Below are 14,576 nucleotides of genomic sequence, written 5' to 3'. Positions count from 1 at the left end.
AGTTGGTATTCATCAAAAATCTCTCCAAAAAATGTCTACCCCGATTTTATCCAACCTAAATGACAGCAGCTCCAACAAGCACATCTTGTCCTTGTCAATCAGATATAGACACTTCCTAGACCTCATCTGATAATAAGTATAGATATGCCAGATCCACTTTTAAGGTCATTCTTTTTGCGGGGGGATCACCCATTAATATGCCAGGCCTTGAATTTAATTCCTGCTTAGTCTTTTACTATTTATGTGTTTTTAGAAAAAGTACTTTATCTCTCTGACTCTCTTTATTCACCTATAAAAAGCGATAATACCTACTTTGTGAAGTTATTTTTGAGGATGAAGGATAACATTTTGACCCTTAAGAAAAATTAGAAGAAAGTTAAATCATCTAATATTCTTTAATTTTTGAAGGATTTATATCAACTAGGAGCTTTCCATAAATTGTCCAAATTCACCCTTGCAGTGGCCCTCTGACTTAGATATTATCACTGAAGAAGCTGAGATTCTGACTAAAGGAGCTGGGGTTCAAGTTTAGATCTTGTAACTTCAAATATTGATTTTTTTACAACCAACTCCAAATGTTTCTTCTAAAGATTAAGTTATAAAAGCACAGAGAAATGGATGTCTCTCGGTGAAATTTCAAGTATTAGTGAAAAGAGTGAGGCAGAGAGATCTTGGTACCACATAACCAGCAGCTTGATTCCATCAGACCTAGGGAAGAGGGTCTTAGATGTGAGCATTCTGCCACTGCTGCCTGAATCATGATTCCTGTGGGGATATTTTAACCCCCAGCATTTGGAATTCATATATATTTCTCCTAAGAACCCATTTCTACCAGGGGGACCTGGGTTGATCAGTAGGTTAAGCATTTGCCTCCTGACCTCAGTTTAGGTCTTGATCTCAGGGTTGTGAACTCAAGCTCCACATTGGGCTCCACACTGGGCATGGAGCTTTCTTTAAAAAACAAAATAAAACAAAACAAAAAACTATCAATTAAAAATACCAGAATTTTTAAACCTTCAAATTTTTTCCATTTCCAGATTTCCATAGATGAATGAGATAAAATGATGAATGAAGTGGAAGTAACTTTTCTGGTTGCAAGGAATATCAGGCACTTACCTTGAAAACATCCATTCTTGCGAAGTTCCTTTCTCTACACATAATGAACAGAACAGTATTGCTCTGTAAAAACAAACAAAACCCAAACAAGTGCCTGATTTGTTCCCATGGTCAAGTTTCCACATTCCTGCTCCAAAGCAATGAACTAAGCAAACAGCAGCACCTTGCTTAATGTATGGGAACAGCTGGCACAATACCCAGCACTCACACAGTTAATTCTGGAGGGAAAAGTCTCAGGTCCTGCCCTTTTTCTGTCAGTAAATAAAGTTCTGATCTACTCCAAAGTTTGTTGGATAAGCAGGTCAATACATTAAAAAAAAAAAAAAAGGCAAGATTTATTCTAAAAAGTTTGGCTGATATTTTTGTCCATTTTTCATCAACATAAATCCAACTGTCAGCTTCCTGAATATTTTATGCTATCCTATTAAAGTAGGGCCAGAAGTCCTCACAAAATACTGAATATTTTGCTCAACACCTCTTTGAAATAATTTTATTTTGAAACAATCTCAAGCTTTCAGAAAAAGCAGTACAGCCCACAAAACTGTCTTTTCTGGATCCATGTAATTTTCTGGCTTCATTTACCCTGAATATTTCAGTATTTAGTTCCAATAAAAAAATACTCTCAACCAAAACATAACCATCAAAACCAGTGGTCAGCTTAAGCTGCTATACCATGCTATACCAAAACACATTGGGCAGCTAAAACAGCAGAAGTTCATTTTTCTCACAGTTCTGGAGGCAGGAAAGTCCAAGATCAAAATGTCATTCTGTTTGGTTCCTGGGGAGCACACTCTTCCTGGCTTGTAGATGGCTGCCTTCTCTCTGTGTCCTCACTGGGTCTTTCCTGGGTGTGAGTAGAGAGAGAGAGGAGAGAAGTACAGGGAGAGGGAGAAGGAGAAGGAGGTAAATTTCTGTTCTTTAAAGCCACCAATCCTATCAGATTAGGACCCTGCCCTTATGACCTAATGCTTAGATTCAAGTTCTAAAACTCAAAGCAATATCACAAAAGTGAACCTACATGCTTCTCCTTGGATCCTACCAAGTAGAATTTATTTTTGAACTTTCTCCATTACTAATGATCATTTTGATCATTGATGAAGGAGGTGCCTGTTTCTCCACTTTAAAGTTCTTTGTTCTGGGACACCAGGGTAGCTCAATTGGTTAAGCGTCTGCCTTTGGCTCAAGCCATGATTCCAGGATCCAGGATCCTGGGATCCAGTCTCACATTGGGCTCCTTGCTCAGCAGGGAGCCTGCTCCTCCCTCTTCCAGCTGCTCCCCCTGTTTGTGTGCTTGAGCTCTCTCTTTCTCTTTCTGACAAGTAAATAAACAAAATCTCTAAAAAAATAAAGTTCCTTGTTCTTAATTTTGTAATTAATATTGTTTTATGGGAAAGCAATGTGAAATGTCCCATGTCCCTATATAAATGTTTCACTCTTCCTCCATCTTCTAATTTTTTATTTACTAATTTACATCAGTAGAAACTCATGAATTCTAATTTTATTCAACTCTTTACATCATAGTCAGTATTTATTGTAACGATAAAATTGTCCCAGATTTGGCCAGTGGGACACTATTCAGACTGGTTTCTATGTCTTTTCTGACATATGCATCTTGTACTTGCCTTGTTCCAGCTTTGGAATCACTCTTTTCTTCAAGTCCTGGTACCTTTGAGTGGTACAGACAGTCCCTTAAGTATGCTAGCTCGACTAACAATTCTTCAGTTTTACAATGGCACAAAAATCCTACACATTCAGTAGAAACCATATTTTGAATTTGGAACTATGATCTTTCAGGGGCTAGTGATGGGCAGAACAATCAACTCTCCTGATACTGGGTAGTGGCAGCACAGCTCCTGGTCAGGCATGTGATCACAAGGGGGAACCGCCAGGACACCTACAACAATTCTGTCCCCACACAGACATTCTGCTTTTCACTTTCAATGCAGAATTCAACAAATTACATGAGATATTCAACCCTTTATTATAAATAGGTTTTGTGTTAGATGGTTGTCCCCTACTGTAGACGAATGTGTTTTGAGCACATGTAAGGTAGGCTAGACTAAGTAGGTTGGGTGTATTGCGTGCATTTTTTTACTTATATCATTTTCAATTTACAATAGGCTTATGGGATGCAATCCCAGTGTAAGTCGAGGAAGATGTGTATTTAGATTCTGAGATCTAAGTGTGCTCATTGCTGTTGGGAAGTTGCCTTTCCAAGGCTCTCTCAGCGGTTGGAGATCGAGGATATCATATAAGTTAGAAGTGTGTGTAATCAATGTGTGCATTTGCATTTATAAATATTTCAATACCTATGTATGTATATGTATATACAATGAGTTCTACTTTACCATTTGTTTGATAATATGATTTTGTTCCAATACAACTGAAATATGAAGACAGAATTTGAGCATAGTGCAATTTCATGTTTGCTTAGGCATGATTTCCTCTGAGAGAAACAGATAAACACAGAAAACTACATCCAGTTGTTCCAATCCTTGTTTTATGGAAGACACACACACACACACACACACACACTCATCCAACATCTACCATCTACTTCAACTCACTTTATGTGCCATTCTCCATAACCATCTCATCTGGTGGTACAACTTAGTTTCTGATTTCAAGTAACTCTCCTTTCCACTGCTTCACAATGACATCGAAGCTGCGGTCTTTTTGACGCCTACTTCTACAAGCAAATTTCTGGTCCTTTTCAATGTAAAGTACCATAGTATTTATGAATTTCTTACCCATTTAACATGTTAACTGTGCTATCATTTTTACTATGTTCCAAACTTTCTTTTTAATGTGTCACTGATGAAGTATTTGCCCCAACCTCATTTCTTTCATAAGCACTGTCCATTTTATTATCTGTTTTTGTATGACATAATAGTTTTTAGGAATATGATGTCATATTCTTGCAGCACTGACTCTATTCAAAACTGTAAATTCACACAAACATCTCTAATTCCACTCCAACACACGAGGATTCATTCTAATTTTCTTATCTTCTATTTTGGGACCCCCAGGGATAAACCTATCTCTTCTTATCCTTGATATGGGCACTTAATTCATCAAGTCCCAGTATATAACCCATCTTTCATCACTACCACTGACTCATCCTTGAGACAGGTGATCTCCTCACCACCACACTTATCACCATAGACACTAGCTTGCCCCTCCTTCCCTTATGACAACCTTTTTCCATGTGGTCACTGTCTTCACTCTTCCTGGCTCTGATTCTCCACCATGAGCAATCCATTTACATTGTTCTGGCTCCAACAGCATGTCCTGGTCTAAGCCACAGAGTCACCCTCACCACCACGTGGGAAGGACTACCTTGTTTTCAGTCCTACCTTTAGAGGTACAACTGAGTTTTTCATTAGAGGAAGAAATGGAAAGGGGAAGAGGAAGAAGAAGAGTTAATTTTTTTGTTTTCTTTTTGTTCAGAGGAATAGAAAACAGTGATCTATCACCCTACAAGTCTTCTGAACTTGCATTACGGGATTAGCTTTATCCCATTTTTTTTATTAATTTTTTATTTTTTATAAACATATATTTTTATCCCCAGGGGTACAGGTCTGTGAATCACCAGGTTTACACACTTCACAGCACTCACCAAAGCACATACCCTCCCCAATGTCAATCCCACCCCCTCCTCCCAAACCCCCTCCCCCCAGCAACCCTCAGTTTGTTTTGTGAGATTAAGAGTCACTTATGGTTTGTCTCACTCCCAATCCCATCTTGTTTCATTTATTCTTCTCCTACCCACTTAAGCCCCCATGTTGCATCACCACTTCCTCATATCAGGGAGATCATAGGATAGTTGTCTTTCTCTGCTTGACTTATTTCGCTAAGCATGATATGCTCTAGTTCCATCCATGTTGTCACAAATGGCAAGATTTCATTTCTTTTGATGGCTGCATAGTATTCCATTGTGAATATATACCACATCTTCTTGATCCATTCATCTGTTGATGGACATCTAGGTTATTTCCATGGTTTGGCTATTTTGGACATTTGTGCTATAAACATTCGGGTGCACGTGCCCCTTTGGATCACTACGTTTGTATCTTTAGGGTAAATACCCAATAGTGCAATTGCTGGGTCATAGGGCAGTTCTATTTTCAACATTTTGAGGAACCTCCATGCTGTTTTCCAGAGTGGCTGCACCAGCTTGCATTCCCACCAACAGTGTAGGAGGGTTCCCCTTTCTCTGCATCCTCTCCAGCATCTGTCATTTCCTGACTTGTTGATTTTAGCCATTCTGACTGGTGTGAGGTGATATCTCATTGTGGTTTTGATTTGTATTTCCCTGATGCCAAGTGATATGGAGCACTTTTTCATGTATCTTTTGGCCATCTGGATGTCTTCTTTACAGAAATGTCTGTTCATGTCCTCTGCCCATTTCTTGATTGGATTATTTGTTCTTTGGGTGTTGAGTTCTTTATAGATTCTGGACACTAGTCCTTTATCTGATATGTCGTTTGCAAATATCTATTCCCATTCTGTCAGTTGTCTTTTGATTTTGTTAACTGTTTCCTTTGCTGTGCAAAAGCTTTTGATCTTGATGAAATCCCAATAGTTCATTTTTGCCCTTGCTTCCCTTGCCTTTGGCGTTGTTCGTAGGAAGATGTTGCTGCGGCAGAGGTCGAAGAGGTTGCTGCCTGTGTTCTCCTCAAGGATTTTGATGGATTCCTTTCTCACATTGAGGTCCTTCATCCATTTTGAGTCTATTTTTGTGTGTGGTGTAAGGAAATGGTCCAATTTCATTTTTCTGCATGTGGCTTTCCAATTTTCCCAGCACCATTTATTGAAGAGGCTGTCTTTTTTCCATTGGACATTCTTTCCTGCTTTGTCGAAGATTAGTTGACTGTAGAGTTGAGGGTCTATTTCTGGGCTCTCTATTCTGTTCCATTGATCTATGGATCTGTTTTTGTGCCAGTACCATGCTGTCTTGATGATGACAGCTTTGTAATAGAGCTTGAAGTCCGGAATTGTGATGCCACCAACGTTGGCTTTCTTTCTCAATATCCCTTTGGCTATTTGAGGTCTTTTCTGGTTCCATATAAATTTTAGAATTATTTGTTCCATTTCTTTGAAAAAGATGGATGGTACTTTGATAGGAATTGCATTAAATGTGTAGATTGCTTTAGGTAGCATAGACATTTTCACAATATTTATTCTTCCAATCCAGGAGCATGGAACATTTTTCCATTTCTTTGTGTCTTCCTCAATTTCTTTCATGAGTACTTTATAGTTTTCTGATTATAGATTCTGTGTCTCTTTGGTTAGGTTTATTCCTAGGTATCTTATGGTTTTGGATGCAATTGTAAATGGGATTGATTCCTTATTTTCTCTTTCTTCTGTCTTGCTGTTGGTGTAGAGAAATGCAACTGATTTCTGTGCATTGATTTTATATCCTGACACTGTACTGAATTCCTGTACAAGTTCTAGCAGTTTTGGAGTGGAGTCTTTTGGGTTTTCCACATATAGTATCATATCATCTGAGAAGAGTGATAATTTGACTTCTTCTTTGCCGATTTGGATGCCTTTAATTTCCTTTTGTTGTCTGATTGCTGAGGCTAGGACCTCTAGTACTATGTTGAATAGCAGTGGTCATAATGGACATCCCTGCCGTGTTCCTGACCTTAGCGGAAAAGCTTTCAGTTTTTCTCCATTGAGAATGATATTTGCGGTGGATTTTTCATAGATGGCTTTGATGATATTGAGGTATGTGCCCTTTATCCCTATACTTTGAAGAGTTTTGATCAGAAAGGGATGCTGTACTTTGTCAAATGCTTTTTCAGCATCTATTGAGAGTATCATATGGTTCTTGTTCTTTCTTTTATTGATGTGTTGTATCACATTGACTGATTTGCGGATGTTGAACCAACCTTGCAGCCCTGGAATAAATCCCACTTGGTCGTGGTGAATAATCTTTTTAATGTACTATTGAATCCTATTGGCCAGTATTTTGTTGAGTATTTTCGCATCTGTGTTCATCAAGGATATTGGTCTATAGCTCTCTTTTGTGGTGGGATCCTTGTCTGGTTTTGGGATCAAGGTGATGCTGGCTTCATAAAGTGAGTTTGGAAGTTTTCCTTCCATTTCTATTTTTTGGAACAGTTTCAGGAGAATAGGAATTAGTTCTTCTTTAAATGTTTGGTAGAATTCCCCCGGGAAGCCGTCTGGCCCTGGGCTTTTGTTTGTTTGGAGATTTTTAATGACTGTTTCAATCTCCTTACTGGTTATGGGTCTGTTCAGGCTTTCTATTTCTTCCTGGTTCAGTTGTGGTAGTTTATATGTTTCTAGGAATGCATCCATTTCTTCCAGATTGTCAAATTTATTGGCGTAGAGTTGCTCATAGTATGTTCTTATAATAGTTTGTATTTCTTCGGTGTTAGTTGTGATCTCTCCTCTTACATTCATGATTTTATTTATTTGGGTCATTTTCTTTTCTTTTTGATAAGTCGGGCCAGGGGTTTATCAATTTTATTAATTCTTTCAAAGAACCAGCTCCTAGTTTCGTTGATTTGTTTTATTGTTTTTTTGGTTTCTATTTCATTGATTTCTGCTCTGATCTTTATGATTTCTCTTCTCCTGCTGGGCTTAGGGTTTCTTTCTTGTTCTTTCTCCAGCTCCTTTAGGTGTAAGGTTAGGTTGTGTACCTGAGACCGTTCTTGTTTCTTGAGAAAGGCTTGTACCGCTATATATTTTCCTCTCAGGACTGCCTTTGCTGTGTCCCACAGATTTTGAACCGTTGTATTTTCATTATCATTTGTTTCCATGACTCTTTTCAATTCTTCTTTAATTTCCTGGTTGACCCATTCATTCTTTAGAAGGATGCTGTTTAGTCTCCATGTATTTGGGTTCTTTCCAAACTTCCTTTTGTGGTTGAGTTCTAGCTTTAGAGCATTGTGGTCTGAAAATATGCAGGGAATGATCCCAATCTTTTGATACCGGTTGAGTCCTGATTTAGGACCGAGGATATGGTCTATTCTGGAGAATGTTCTATGTGCACTAGAGAAGAATTTGTATTCTGTTGCTTTGGGATGAAATATTCTGAATATATCTGTAATGTCCATCTGGTCCAGTGTTTCGTTTAAGGCCTTTATTTCCTTGCTGATCTTTTGCTTGGATGATCTGTTCATTTTAGTGAGGGGAGTGTTAAAATCCCCTACTATTATTGTATTATTGTTGATGTGTTTCTTTGATTTTGTTATTAATTGGTTTATATAGTTGGCTGCTCCCCCGTTGGGGGCATAGATATTTAAAATTGTTAAATCTTCTTGTTGGATAGACCCTTTGAGTATGACATAGTGTCCTTCCTCATCTCTTATTATAGTCGTTGGCTTAAAATCTAATTGATCTGATATAAGGATTGCCACTCCTGCTTTCTTCTGATGTCCATTAGCATGGTAAATTCTTTTCCACCCCCTCACTTTAAATCTGGAGGTGTCTTTGGGCTTAAAATGAGTTTCTTGGAGGCAACATATAGATGGGTTTTATATTTTTATCCATTCTGATACCCTGTGTCTTTTGATTGGGGCATTTAGCCCATTAACATTCAGGGTAACTATTGAGAGATATGAATTTAGTGCCATTTTATTGCCTGTAAGGTGACTGTTACTGTATATGGTCTCTGTTCCTTTCTGATCTACCACTTGTAGGCTCTCTCTTTGCTTAGAGGACCCCTTTCAATATTTCCTGTAGAGCTCGTTTGGTATTTGCAAATTCTTTCAGTTTTTGTTTGTCCTGGAAGCTTTTAATCTCTCCTTCTATTTTCAATGATAGCCTAGCTGGATATAATATTCTTAGCTGCATGTTTTTCTCGTTTAGTGCTCTGAAAATATCATGCCAGCTCTTTCTGGCCTGCCAGGTCTCTGTGGAAAAGTCAGCTGCCAATCTAATATTTTTACCATTGTATGTTACAGACTTCTTTTCCCGGGCTGCTTTCAAGATTTTCTCTTTGTCACTGAGACTTGTAAATTTTACTATTAGGGGATGGGGTGTGGGCCTATTCTTATTGATTTTGAGGGGAATTCTCTGAACCTCCTGAATTTTGATGCTCGTTCCCATTGCCATATTGGGGAAATTCTCCCCAATAATTCTCTCCAGTATACCTTCTGCTCCCCTCTCCCTTTCTTCTTCTTCTGGAATCCCAATTATTCTAATGTTGTTTCAACTTATGGTGTCACTTATCTCTCGAATTCTCCCCTCGTGGTCCAGTAGCTGTTTGTCCCTCTTTTGCTCAGCTTCTTTATTCTCTGTCATTTGGTCTTCTATATCTCTAATTCTTTATTCTGCCTCATTTATCCTAGCAGTGAGAGCCTCCATTTTTGATTGCACCTCATTAATAGCCTTTTGGATTTCAACTTGGTTAGATGTTAGTTCTTTTATTTCTCCAGAAAGGGCTTTTATATCTCTCGAGAGGGTTTCTCTAATATCTTCCATGCCTTTTTCGAGCCCGGCTAGAACCTTGAGAATTGTCATTCTGAACTCTAGATCTGACATATTACCAATGTCTGTATTGATTAGGTCCCTAGCCTTCGGTACTGCCTCTTGTTCTTTTTTTTGTGTTGATTTTTAAACTCTTGTCATTTTGTCCAGATAAGAGTATATGAAGGGGCAAGTAAAATACTAAAAGGTTGGCAACATCCCCAGGAAAATGTGCTTTAACCAAATTAGAAGAGATCCAAAATCGTGAGGGGGGAGAAAGGGGATAAAAAGAGTTTCAAAAAGGAAGAAAGAAAAAAAAAAGAAAAGAAAAGAATTAATAAAAGAAAACACCTAAGAAAAATGTAAAAAAGAAAAATATATATATTAGATAAACTAGTAAAAAATCGTTAAAAAAAGAAAAAGGTAACAGTTAAAAAAAAATTTTACCCCAAGGCGAGAAAAAAAAAAACAAAAAATGAAAAAGAGAAAAATTAAATTAACTGCAAGACTAAAAAAAAATCACAGGGAAAAAGCCATGAGTTCCGTGCTTGGCTTTTCCTCCTCTGGAATTCTGCTGCTCTCCTTGGTATTGAAACTGCACTCCTTGGTAGGTGAACTTGGTCTAGGCTGGATTTCTTGTTGATCTTCTGGGGGAGGGGCCTGTTGTAGTGATTCTCAAGTGTCTTTGCCCCAGGCGGGATTACACAGCCCTTACCTGGGGCCGGGGTATGTAATCTGCTCGGGTTTGCTTTCAGGAGCTTTTGTTCCCTGACAGCTTTCCATAGAGTTCCGGAGGACGGGAATACAAATGACAGCCTCCTGGTCTCTGGCCCGGAGGAGCCGAGAGCCCAGGGCCCCACTCTTCAGTGCGCCCTCAGAGAACAGCGCCCAGTTACTCCCATCTGCCTGACCTCCAGCCGCTCTCCAAGCTCACTGAGACTGCGACTGGTTCAAGGTCACCCCAAGCTGCGAGCTTACTGTCGGCTCTGTCTCTGTAGCCGGCTTTTCCGTTCCAATACCCACAAGCTCTGCGACACTCAGACACCCCCAATCCTTCTGTGACCCTGCGGGACCTGAGGCCACGCTGACCCCGCATGGGCTTCACTCCGGTTTAGCCTCTGGAGCGATGTCCCTCAGCGGAACAGACTTTTAAAAGTCCTGATTTTGTGCACCGTTACTCCACCACTTGCCGGGAGCCGGCCCCTCCCCCCGGGGTCTATCTTTCCGTTGCTTTGGATTCACTTCTCCGCCGGTCCTACCCTTCAGAAAGTGGTTGTTTTTCTGTTTCCAGAATTGCTGTTCTTCTTCTCTTCGATCTGCCGATGGATTTTCAGGTGTTTGCAATCTTTAGATAAGCTATCTAGCTGATCTCCGGCTAGCTGAAGTAGTCTCAGCCTGCTACTTCTCCGCCATCATTCAGCTTTATCCCATTTTAAAAAAAGATTTTATTTACTCATTTGAGAGACAGTAAGAGTGCACAAGAAGAGGGGGAAGAGTAGAAGAGAGGGAGAAGCAGTTGCCCTGCTGAGCAGGGAACCCAATCTGGTGTTTGATCCCAGGACCCTGGGATCATGACCTGAGCCAAAGGCAAATGCTTAAGAGACTGAGCCACCCAAGCACCCCAACTCAATTCCATTTCAGAAAAGTCTTTTAATCTTATAGAAGGAGCCAGGGATTACATCTATATTGAGCTAGGTGAAATTGCCAGTCATTCTTCTCCAAAATTTCTAAAATGAAGCAAAATAGAGCATGAAGTGATTAAAAATATCACTTTATAAGTTGCTATTTCAATGTGTGGTAGATGTTTAGCCTGTGATACATTAAGGACACTTTATTTTATCCTTAATTTCAAACTTAAAGTAACTTTGTAGTCCAAAATGGACTTTACTAGCCCACATTGATGACATGAAACACACTCCTCTTACTGAGAAAATGCTGTTGAAGGAGTGCAGGGGAACAGAGTCCAGACCACATAAGCACTGAGCTGCATTATGATGTTTTCACTCCCAATCTTCACCAACAAATCAGTTAGCCAGCACTCAGTTCATTAGAGAGGCAGGCAAAAATATATATAAGCCAATTGATGAACACCTCTCCACTTATTCTTTGAATAAATTCATGAGGGAAAATAAAAAAATCACAAGATCAGGTACCTTAAAGCAAAACATGAATTGGGTAAGATGAGACAATTAGGAGCTACAGAGTATCTCTAGGATCTCATCGAAGAAGAACCTAGTTCAGTTCAATACTATTCTCTTAGAAACACTTTCTAATAATTAGCACCAATCCTTTATTGGGCTAGAAATGAGAATTTACATCATATCTCACAATACAGCATATTGAGTTTATTGGCCAAAAGTATGTTGGGTAAATTGTAAATATTTCACATTATGGTTTGTAGATTCCATCATTCTCAGCAAATCCTTTTAATATCTTCAAAATTTCCCCAGTAAAAGATCCCTTTAAGATATCATTATATCACACATAATGATTGGCTAAAAATTCATATCTCTGAAGTGAGTGAAATCAGGTACAATAGCTTTCTCATCATTTTCTTAATATATAGTAGAAGTTCTCTTTTACTGACATCTATTTTACTCAACTCATGAAATTAAACAAGCTGTCTAGTCTATTACTGTAATTATATTTTCCAAACAATTATATGTTACCAGCTTACTTCATAATTGTTTGAATGATCTGATTTTAGCAACTTGCCAACATGAAGCCTTTCTAAAACACCCAGTTAGAGATTCATTCATGTTTACATGGACTAAATGGGAGTGATAATTTCTACATTGAATTATTAAAAAATACAAAGTCTGGGTGTCCTCAAGAATACCCTCAGGTTGAATAATTTGTTAAAAAGAATTAGAATTCCAGAAAAAGCACTTATCTTTATGATTGCTGTTTAATATAGCAAAAGAATAGAGATTCAAAGCAGAAAGATTCAAAGGGTAGAAAAGAATCCCATAGGAAAAGTCCAGGAAATTCCAGTCATAAGCTTCTAGCTGACTTTTCCCAGTGGAGTCAAGTGAACTGGACGGTTAGCAATATTGGGTGGCAATATGAAATAATGCCAACCAGGAAGATCACCAAGCCTTGGTTTCCAGAGTTTTTATTTGAGCTTGGTCACCTAGACATGACTGACCACCCACATGGTTTATCTTAGCCTCTACCCTTCCAGAGGTTGAGTTGTTACCACATGGCCCAAGACCACACAGTAAGTCATTATTAACATAGACTATCTAGGTGACCCAACACCCCAAAGTAAACAAATACACTTCTATCAGGCAGGAAATTCCAAGGGCTTAAAGATTACTTCCCAGAAGCTGAGAGCAAAGTCCAGATTTCAATTGTAGGTTATCAGTTTACCTAATACTTCTTTGAATGATGCAATTTTAGTAACTTGTCTATATAGAACCTTTCTAAAATTCAATGCTCATTGACGTTTTTATAAGTGCAATTAGTGAAAGTCTTCATTTTTGTGTTGGACATATCAGAAAGACTATAAAGACAAGTTGCTAAAACAATGACAACAAAAACATACTGTCTTTGCATTAAGTAAAAATAAGACAATAGGACTACAAAGTAGACAACACAAAAATCTAAAATCTAGAAAGACTCTTATTTAGATTGCTTATCAAGATTTTTTATCTTATTTAAAGAACCTGAAGTTGAACATCTTAGACAATGAACTTTTTGTGTAGTTTATGCCAGGAAATAGGAAATTTCGATCTGCAGAAACTGCTCCCCGCACCCTCAAAAAAATCTTGGCCTTGTAACAAAAGTTTGGGAAATAGATGCATACATGTGAATCTTCACTGACTAATTCTTTTATCTGGTTTTTAATTTTTCAATAACATGCCAAACATTAGATAACAAGGAACTGACAATGCAGAATTTTATTCAAGCCCTGTGCTCTGGAAATAGCCAATGATAAACTCTTACCCATTATGCTCCAGAAAGCAAAAGAGCTTACTGAAAAAACAAACAAACAAACAAACAAACAAACAAAAACCTTCCCCATTAGACTTGAAAAGATTCACAAAAATCCCCTTGTTTACCTATGACAAAACCAGACACAGATCTTCCAAATTCCCCTTTTTGCCTCATTAAATTATAACCTGAACTACTCATCCCACTGATCAATCAAAACAAAATGTTTGTTAGCCAGACATCGTTAAGCTTCTCTCCTACCTCTAGGCCCCTGAACATTGGTCTGCCTCCAGCTTGAGCTATCACACAACCCCTCCTGAGAATGGACTCACTTCAGGTAGAATATTCTGAGCTACTATCCCATCATGCCCTGCTCTCATTGCCCTTAAAGTATTTTTTCTTTCTTTCCTTTAGTTCTTTCTCATTTTCTTCCTTATTTTTTTCTTTCTTTTTCTTTTTCATTGCCTTAGGAGGCATTTCTTTCAAGTCATTATGCAGTTGTCAGCAAAATGTTGCCCCTCCCTGACCCATTTCACCCCTTCACACTCTGGGAGTCTCAGGGAGACTCTCTTCCTGAGGAAGAGCCCTTCTGCCTAGCCCAACTCTGAGGCACTGAAACAATGTTTTTGGTATCTTTATGCCTTGTCCATTCCAAAATCACTTAAATCATTTTGCAAATCATTAGTACAAAATCATTTTGCACTATAGTGCAAAATCATACTATTTAGATTGATTGATTTGATTAAAAACCTTAAGTTCTACTCTGACGGCCTTTTTCTGGAAGTTTTTGCATCTTGGGTTCACATTTTAAGCTGAGAGATTAGATGATAATTCCTGACTGTAATTACAGATAGTTTGGTGAAAATTTACCAGTTTCAGGCTTTACTAGTATTTGTTTCCGTCAACAATCTTTAGGCTGTTGACTATACATTTTGAGATGCCTCCCCTCAGGCAGGAGAGGTTATGAGGCTATACTTTGTTCATCTAGGGATTTTATCAGAACTAAAGAAATATATTCAAGGGTCCTAATTCATTGACCAGTGGCCATCTTCATGAATAAACTATTACATTTTTCTGTACTT

Source organism: Mustela putorius, unplaced genomic scaffold, assembly GCF_011764305.1.
Source record: "Mustela putorius furo isolate JIRA1106 unplaced genomic scaffold, ASM1176430v1.1 tig00003983_pilon_pilon_pilon, whole genome shotgun sequence".
Lineage (NCBI taxonomy): Eukaryota > Metazoa > Chordata > Mammalia > Carnivora > Mustelidae > Mustela > Mustela putorius.
The sequence above is the reverse complement of the archived record's forward strand: the minus strand, read 5'-3'. Positions refer to the sequence as shown.